The following is a 10,011-nucleotide window of genomic DNA, read 5'->3' as shown; positions in this document are numbered from 1 at the left end:
CCAGCTGGTTCCACACATGCACACCCCTCCGACCCATCGCCACCCTCCCCTTCCCCGGCGCACCCCACCGCAGCCCCCGCCCCAGGACAGTCCGTCCTCCCCCTGCCCACGCCCGAGGATGACGAGGATTTCGGCATGCTCCCGGAGTCACCGAGGACCAGACCGACACCGGAATCGCCACCACCACTGCGGCGCTCCCAAAGGCAGATCAAGACTCTGGACTGACTGAATCTGTAACTTGATCGGGACTCCATTTTTTCTCTGTAGTTAAAACATGTACATAGAACATAGAACATAGAACATTACAGCACAGTACAGGCCCTTCGGCCCTCGATATTGCGCCGACCTGAGAAACCACTCTAAAGCCCATCTACACTATTCCCTTATCGTCCATATGTCTATCCAATGACCATTTGAATGCCCTTAGTGTTGGCGAGTCCACTACTGTTGCAGGCAGGGCATTCCACACCCTTACTACTCTCGGAGTAAAGAACCTACCTCTCACATCTGTACTTGTATATAGTTCTCCACCATCCCCGCCGGACTCAATTTTAACAGGGGGTGAATGTGGTCGTCACCACTGATGTATATATTAGGTGATTTATCGTAAGGCCCTGTACTACAGGTATGGGGGTAGTTCCCTGCCTGCTGGCTCCGCCCAGTAGGCAGAGTATAAATATGTGTGCTCCCCATACAGCAGCCATTTCACCAGCTGCTGTAGGAGGCCACACATGTTAGTGTAATAAAGCCTCAGTTGCATTCAACTCTCATCTTTGTGTAATTGATCATGCATCAGAGGACAGAACGGAAGGAATTACATTTGTGATATGCTGGGCGACATAGTGGTTAGCACCGCTGCTTCACAGCAACAGGGACCCCGGGTTCAATTGCAACCTTGGGTGACTGTGGAGTTTGCACTTTCTCCCTGTGTCTGCATGGGTTTCCTCTGGGTGCTCTGGTTTCCTCCCACAGTCCAAAGAGGTTCAGGTTTGGCCATTCTTTTGAGGTCAACCAAATAAAAGAAAGGAAACAAATTGAGGGGCAAAGCAAAAAGGGGCCACTCCTGTTAGGGGCACTGACCGAACGCAAGAAAGATCAACGGAAACTTAAAAACATCAAATGAGAGTGCAAATAAAGGGTTGATGAAACATCCCAACTCCTGCGGTGTACATTGAGCACGGAAGGCCTCAAGCGTGCCCATTGACACCGCATGCCCCTTTTCGAAGGACACCTGCCCGTGACTGTAGTTGCGGAAGAGGGGCAAACAGTCTGGTCAGACGACCACCTCGGTCGCCCGCTGCCTGGACCTTTCAAAAGCACACTTCTCCAGGCCCAGGAGCAGGCTCACAAAGAGGTCCTCTGCCTTCCTCGCCCTTCTCCCCACCGGGTGCCCAGAGATCTGGAGTGTGGGGTGAAGTTCAACAAAAGGACTTCCGGTGGCGGCCATGGCGGAGTAGGTCGCACATATCAGGGCATGGGATGGTGAAGGGGAATCTGGAGTACTCATCGACCACACTGAGGAAGTACGTGTTACGGTCGGTGGAGGTGAGGGGCCCTTTGAAGTCCACGCTGAGGCGTTCAAAGGGGCGGGAGGCCTTCACCAGGCGCGCACGGTCTGGTTGGTAGAAGTACGGTTTGCACTCCGCACAGACCTGGCACAGACCTCTGCACAGACCTCTGGTGATTGCCCTGACTTCCTCGACGGAGTAGGGCAGATTGGGGGCCTTGATGAAGTGGTACAAACGTGTGACTCCCGGGTGACAAAGGTTGTCGTGCAGAGTCCAGAGTCGGTCCACCTGTGTGCTGGCACATGTACCTCGGGATAGGGCATCGGGGGGCTCGTTGAGCTTACCGGGGCGATACAAAATCTCGTAGTTGTAGGTGGAGAGTTCGATCCTCCACCTCAAGATCTTATCGTTTTTGAACTTGCCCCGCTGTGTGTTGTTAAACATGAAAGCGACCGACCATTGGTCAGTGAGGAGAGTGAATCTCCTGCCGGCCAGGTAATGCCTCCAATGCCGCACAGCTTCAACGATGGCTTGGGCCTCTTTTTCGACAGAGGAGAGCCGAATTTCAGAGGCATGAAGGTTCGTGAAAAGAATGCCACGGGCCTGCCTGCCTGGTTGAGGGTGGCGGCCAGAGCAACGTCTGATGCAGCGCTCTCGACTTGGAAGGGGGGCGTCTCGTCGACTGCGTGCATCGCGGCCTTGGCGATGTCGGCCTTAATACGGTTGAAGGCCTGGTGAACCCCGGCCATTAGAGGAAAAAGAGTGGATTGGATGAGTGGGCCTTGTCCGCATAATTTGGGACCCACTGGGCAAAGTAAGAAAAGAGCCCCAGGCAACGTTTGAGGGCCTTGGGGCAGTGGGAGCTCCATGAGGGGGCGCATGCGGTCGGGATCGGGCCCCTGAACTCCGTTCTGGACCACATAGCCGAGGATGGCTAAGCTGTTCGTGCTGAACACACACTTCTCCTGGTTGTAAGTGAGGTTGAGGAGAGTGGCGGTGCGGAGAAATTTGGCAAGGTTGGCGTCATGGTCCTGCTGATCGTGGTCGCAGATGGTGACATTGTCTGTTAGACATTTTAGTTGCTGTGATATGAAGAATCTAAAGTTCTGTTCCTTTTTCACCAACACACATTTATTTCATTCCAACAGACTTTGCACAAAATTCTAACTACACATCACCTGCCAGAAGCCCCTTTACATATCAGTGTCAATTAATGGATACTTAACAGAAATGAGACAACTATTTGCAATGTCTCTTAACCCATTACTTAACAGTCTCCCCTTCCTTGGAGAAAAAAAAATAACGAGGTGAAAACAGAATTTCAAGAAACTCAAAAACACACTCATGATCTCCCCCCCCCCCCCCCACTTTTTTCCAGTTTTTTTTGTTTGGACGAGAAAGAAAAACAAAAGTCACAGAAACAAGCGCTCTTCATTAACAATATCCAAACGTTTCTGTGAACTCGCCCCTTTTTGTAAAACAGTCTGACAGTTGATAGCTACTGTCGACCCATTTAATTTTTGTTATTTCCCCTCTGTCCAACATCTGCTTCAGACTTGCGATGTCTATCCGTAACCTCTTTTCATTGACACTTTTTGTAGAGTGCACATTTTCCCACAGGGATTTATTGTCAATGTGACAGTCAATAGGTATATTACCCAAATCCCCTAATCCCAAAATTCCTGTCAATATCTGACTTATATAAAAGGCCATATCCACCGCCTCTACAAGGCTTAATGTCTCAGCAGCCAACGTGCTTTTTACCACTGTCCTTATTTTCTTTGTTTCCCACACAAGCGGGCAACATTTCCCCTCTGTTATTTCCCCTCTTAGGGCAGCATGGTAGCATTGTGGATAGCACAATTGCTTCACAGCTCCAGGGTCCCAGGTTCGATTCCGGCTTGGGTCACTGTCTGTGCGGAGTCTGCACATCCTCCCCGTGTGTGTGTGGGTTTCCTCCGGGTGCTCCGGTTTCCTCCCACAGTCCAAAGATGTGCAGGTTAGGTGGATTGGCCATGATAAATTGCCCTTAGTGTCCAAAATTGACCTTAGTGTTGGGTGGGGTTACTGGGTTATGGGGATAGGGTGGAGGTGTTGACCTTGGGTAGGGTGCTCTTTCCAAGAGCCGGTAGCAGACTTGATGGGCCGAGTGGCCTCCTTCTGCACTGTAAATTCTATGATTCTATGATTTACCATTGTTCCCCAAAAGGAAAATTATAAAACGTCCTGCACTTGAAACCCCATCACATAAATTTGCGTAGGATGCATCACTATAAACTATAATTCACCTAAGGTCACCTAAGTGCTTAAGGTCACCTAAAACCGGGAACTTCAAAACACACTCCTGCATTTTTAGTTTGGCCAACACTTTATTTGCTCTTATTATGTCTTCCACTTTGGGATCATTCATTTTTGTACTCAACTCTAAGACATCAAAACTCACGTCCGGTCTAGTCTGTCTACCTAACCAGTTCAGTTGCCCAATTAAACTTCGCAGTTGCTCTTTTTCTATCTTTGAAACCAATGCGTCTTTTTGTGAAACTCGGCAACGACTAATTGTTATTGGGCTGATACTTTCCAAATAAGATTGCTGACGTAAAGTTGCCGCTAACTTAGTCTGTCCAATTTCCAGTCCAATATATTTAACTGCACCGGAAGCCTGACTTCCAACCCTGAATTCTATCCTCAAACCAGAGGTTACAATAGCTTCAAAATCACTAGTCCCACCCCACAAAAAATCATCAACATGCATCATAAAAATGCCAGAAAGATTTCCTTTATAGTGCCAGTAAAACATTGCAGGATCTGCTTTCAACTGGCAACAGCCTAACTTTAACAAAATTGACCTTACCGAAAAATACCAGACTCTAGATGCATCATTTAATCCATATACACATTTGTTCAACTTCCAGAGTACCCCTTCTGTGTTAGCTGCTTCTTTAGGAGGACGGAGAAAAATGTCTCTCTGGAGCTGATGCCCCTGCAAAAAGGCAGCATTTATATCTATAGATTTGCATTCCCATGCCTTTGTGGCTAATAGAGCCAAGATCTTTAAAATAACCTTTCTTGCTGTAGGTGAATCTACCCTTAAATCCTGATCTTCTAGGTTTTCTTCAAATCCCCTTGCCACAAGCCTGGCCTTTGCCTTATAAGTTCCATCCGGAAGAACCTTTTCCGTGCAAATCCATCTGTGGGATAGAGCTGTTTGTCCCCTACCCGGTACTTCCGTGTATACCCCAAATTCACTCCAACTATGCAATTCTTGCGGTTTAGCTTCTTTTAAAAAATATATATATATTTTTATTCTCCTCTTTTTTCACATTTTCTCCCACATTTACACCCATCAACAATAAACAATAATCAGCAAGATATGTCAATCCCCATAATAACAACGATCCCATCCGCCCACCAAACCCCAAACCTCAGCCCACATGTTTACATAAACAAATGACAAAAAGGAATCAGGGATTACCCATAGTCACCCTTAATCTACACAGCCCCCCCCCCCAACTAATGTTCGATGTTATCCAGTTCTTGAAAGTGCATAATAAATAGTGCCCATGACTTGTAGAACCCCTCCGAGCTTCCCCTCAGTTCGAACTTAACCTTCTCAAGGGTCAAGTATTCCAACAGGTCCCCCCTCCACGCCAGGGCACTGGGTGGAGAGGCTGCTCTCCATCCCAGCAGGATCCGCCTTCGGGCGATCAACGAGGCGAAGGCTATGATATCTGCCTCCGCTCCCGGTTCCAACCCTGGCTGGTCCGACACCCCGAATATGGCCTCCTGGGGACCGGGGTCCAGTTTCACACGCACCACCTTGGAAATTACCCGAAACACCTCCTTCCAGTACTCCCCTGGCTTTGGACAGGACCAAAACATATGAACATGATTCGCAGGCCCCCCCCCCCCACAACGCTCACACACATCCTCTACTTCAAAAAATCGGCTCATCCTCGTCCTCGTGAGGTGCGCTCTATATACCACCTTCAGCTGCATCAGCCCCAACCTCGCACGAGGTGGAGGCATTCACTCTCCGGAGCACCTCACACCAGACCCCCTCCTCTATAACCTCTCCCAGCTCTTCCTCCCATTTTGCTTTGATCCCTTCCAGTGGTGCCTTATCCTCTTCCAGAATAGCTCCGTACACCGCTGACACTGCACCCTTCTCCAGTCCCCTTGTCGTCAACACCTCCTCCAGCATTGTGGAGGCCGGTTCCTCTGGGAAGCTCTGTATCTCCTTCCTGGCAAAATCCCGAACCTGCATGTACCTGAACCCTTTTCCCTGCTCTAGCCCATACTTCGCTTCCAGCTCCCTCAATCCTGCAAACCGACCCCGAAGAAACAAATCTTTTAGCGTCTTAATCCCCTTCTCTTCCCATTTCTGAAAACTTCCATCTCACCTCCCTGGCTCAAATCTGTGGTTCCCCCGAATCGGCATTTCCCTTGACCCTAAACCCAACCCGAAGTGTTGGCGAAACTGCCTCCAGATTTTCAATGAAGCTATTATTACCGGACTCCCTGAATATTTCCCCGGAGCTATCGGGAGCGGCGCTGTTGCAAGTGCGTTCAGCCCCGACCCCCTGCACAAACTCTCCTCCATTCTGACCCACTGAGAATCCACCCCTCTGACCCAGCTCCGTACTTTCTCCACATTCGCCGCCCAGTAGTAGTACAACAAGTTCGGGAGACCCAAACCCCCTGCCTGCCTTCCCCTCTGTAGCAGCACCTTTCTCACTCTGGCCACCTTCCCTCCCCATATGAATGAGGTAATCCTTCCCTCAATCTCCCTGAAAAAAGTCTTTGGCGGGAAAATCGGTAGGAATCGCGGCAACACATTCATTTTAACCGCCTGTACCCGACCTGCCAGTGACAGAGGAAGGCCGTCCCACCTTGCCAGATCGGCTTTCACTCTCCCCACAAAACTAGTGATGTTGTACCTACGAAGCCTCCCCATTCCCGGGCAACCTGCACCCCCAGATACCTAAAATGAGTCCCTGCTCTACGGAATGGCAGCCCCCCCACCCCTGCCCCACCCCCGGCCGAGACACCACAAAGAGACACTCACTCTTGTCCAGGTTCAACTTGTACCCCGAGAAAGACCCAAATACCCGCAGTAGCTCCAATATTCCTCCGATCGACGCACTCGGCTCCGACACATACAGCAGCAAGTCGTCGGCATATAAGGACACCCTATGCTCTATCCCCCCCCCCGCACTATTCCTTTCCATGCTCCCGAACTTCTCAATGCGATGGCCAACGGCTCAATCGCAAGTGCGAACAGCAGGGGGAGACATAGGACATCCCTGTCTAATCCCACGGTGGAGAGAGAAATATCTCGAACTGATATTATTTGTGAGGACACTCGCCTTCGGTTCCTTATATAATAGCTTTACCCAGTTCACAAACCTTGGTCCAATCCCAAAACGCTCCAGCACTGCCATCAGGTACCCCCATTCTACCCGATCAAACGCCTTCTCGGCGTCAAATGCCACAACTACCTCTGTTTCCTTTCTTTCCGCCGGTGCCATAACAACGTTCAAAACCCTCCTAATGTTCGAAAACAGCTGCCTCCCTTTCACGAACCCCGTCTGATCCTCCCCTATTACCTTCGGAAGGCACTCCTCCAGCCTACCCACCAGTACCTTCGCCAACACTTTTACGTCCACATTCAGAAGTGATATGGGCCGATACGACCCACACTCCGTCGGATCCTTATCTTTTTTTAGTAACAGGAAAATCGATGCCTGCCCCAAGGTTTGCGGCAACACTCCCTTCCCTATCGCCTCCTCAAACATCCCCACCGTCAGGGGTGCCAACCTATCCTTAAATTTTTTATAATATTCCACCGGAAACCCATCCGGCCCTGCCACCTTCCCCGACTGCATCCTCCCAATCGCATCCTTTATCTCCTGCTCCACTATTGCTCCTTCTAATGTAGCCCTGTCCCCCTCCCCTAGCCTCGGGTACTCCAACCCATCGAGAAATTCCTGCATCTCACGGTCTCCTCCGAGTGGCTCTGACTTGTACAACCTCTCATAAAACTCCTCAAAAACCTTGTTAATCAGCACTGGGGCCACCACCAACTTCCCTGCCCTATCCTTCACCTGAAGAAATGGCTGTTTAGCTTCTTTGATAACTTTTTCATCTAATTTATTTGAAGCCACCAAAATCTCACGTGCATGTGGGCTTCTACTCCTATTAGTATTCGTAGTCTTACTCATGTTCCGAGATCTTGATAAACTACGTCCCCTCTCCCGCCTGGTATATCGTTCTGTACTGCTACTGCTTAATCTTTCCCTTCTGCTGTGGGATGTCCTTTCAATAGTTCTCGACCTTTTCCTGCAGACCTGTTCACTATCTGATGTACTACCTGAACTGGCACTGCGTTTCTGTGCCTTCCTTTTTGAACTTCGTTTTCCCAATCCATTGTCTTGACTCCTTCCCCTGAATGCTGTACATTCAACCAATGTTTATACTTTCCAGTGGCCTTCCCTGCTCTACAAATAACAGTTGCATCCTTCCATTGACTAGACCCTTCAGGCAAGTATGTCACTTTTGTACCAACTTTTGGCAGTTGCCCTTTTGGAAAAATGGCCTGTTCTAATTCATCAGAAGTGTTGTGTTCCTCTGTCTATATCAGTTAACTGGTCCTCATAGTTCCGTAACACATGCGTACCAGATGACTCTGGTTCCTCGTCATGTCTATCTGCTCTGTCTAAATTTGAAAATTTGTAATCTGTACCCATTATCCTTGATGAATGGACCCTAACAGTTTGATTATCATGTTGCAAAATAATTGTTTTGCCATCTATGCCTATGATCTTTCCTGGGCCTTTCCGTTCATTCGAATTGTCTCTCTTATAGTGTACCATGTCTCCTTGCTGAAAAATGGCATCTGATGGCCGTACGTTATGTCTTAAAGCTCTGCGAATTCTTTCAGAGACTTCTGCTTCCAAAAAAGCTTTTCCACTGCTATGTAATGCATTTAAATGTTCAGCAAAACCAGAGCTAATTGTAGTCCCCTCCCAAGCTGGAGGCTGGTCATCCAAAATGGACCGAATTTTAGGATTTCTACCAAACACTAATTGATAAGGACTATAGCCCCCAACCATCTGCAATGAATTCTTTGCATGTACCGCCCATGCTAAAGCTGAATTTAGCCTGCAATTTGGTCGATCTGCCAAAATCTTCCGAAGCATGTCATCGATGACAACATGATTTATTTCACAGACACCATTATTAAATGGCTTCCTGCAGCCGTATTCATAACTCTGATATTCACATTTTCACACATATCCCTAAGCTCATCATCAGCAAATTCTCCGTAAGGAATTTTGCCTATGGACCCATTCCTGTCCCTATCCATTTTTCCATGATTTGGTACAATCGTTGATTGACTAAATCTGGTTGCTAAATCTACAAAATGCAAAATAAATATATTATTTGCTTTATCCCAGATCTTAAGGTCCATGGCCACAATGTCGTTACAATCCCTGGCCAAAGGTAGGGTTACTATCGGTCATGCTGCTGTCCTTCTGTACTTCCTACAAACTTCACAGCGGTCACTAACCTGTTCTATCAGTTTAGATTAGTCGTCATCCCTTACCCCTGCATCCTTCAATACATTTTTCAGCCTCCGAGGAGATGGATGTGCAAATTGCCTATGCAATTTTAATACCACAAGCTTTTTATCAGCTAAAGTCCCATTTTCAACTGCCATTAACACATCCTTAACCACTCTACTTGAAATATTATTTGCCAGTAATGGAATACAATAGTGTCCCGACTGTGTAAATTGTAAGTCCATCGTCTTTCCAAAAACTGTTGCCTTATCCTGTTCCATATCCAGTTTCATGTGTGCTTTCTTCATCGACGGTCTGCTCAGAAGCAAAGGTATCTCACTTGATACAACATCCGTGCTAATGAAATGATTCACTCCGGCAATATTGCAAGGGATCACCACTCTTTTCAGCGACTTCAGAGTATTATCATCCCCAAACCTGAAACTTGTGGGACTTTCAAATTCCTTAACCTTGTTACGATTTTCAGCATTCAAGGAGTCCAGATAACATTTTAACCAGTCAATTCCAAACACAGTAGATGTGCAGCCACTGTCCAATACAGCACAGTTGAAGGATTCTGCAACCAACACCCTCAATACCGGCGCAAAACTGCTTGTCAATAGGACAATGCCTTCTTTCTGGTCACTATCTTTTTCCTCTTCTGACTCTTCCGTGTCATGAGTCGCTTCAAACACGCTATCATAACGAGTTGGACAGTTGAAAGCATAATGGTATTGAGAGTCACATTGAAAACATCGATTTATCATGCCCCGTGCATTTCTGGGGTTCATCTTCCTATTGTAGGTTCTGATTGGGTTTCTGTCTTCATAATTTCCTTGTCTCGGTCTCCTTCTATAGTCTTGAGCCCTGTTCGTAGCCATACGATTTTGCCATCCTGTTAGTAGTGTATCTTCCATATTCTGCCTTATTGCAGGCTGACC

The sequence above is a fragment of the Scyliorhinus torazame genome, chromosome 1 (assembly GCF_047496885.1).
Source record: "Scyliorhinus torazame isolate Kashiwa2021f chromosome 1, sScyTor2.1, whole genome shotgun sequence".
Taxonomy (NCBI): Eukaryota; Metazoa; Chordata; class Chondrichthyes; order Carcharhiniformes; family Scyliorhinidae; genus Scyliorhinus; species Scyliorhinus torazame.
The sequence above is the reverse complement of the archived record's forward strand: the minus strand, read 5'-3'. Positions refer to the sequence as shown.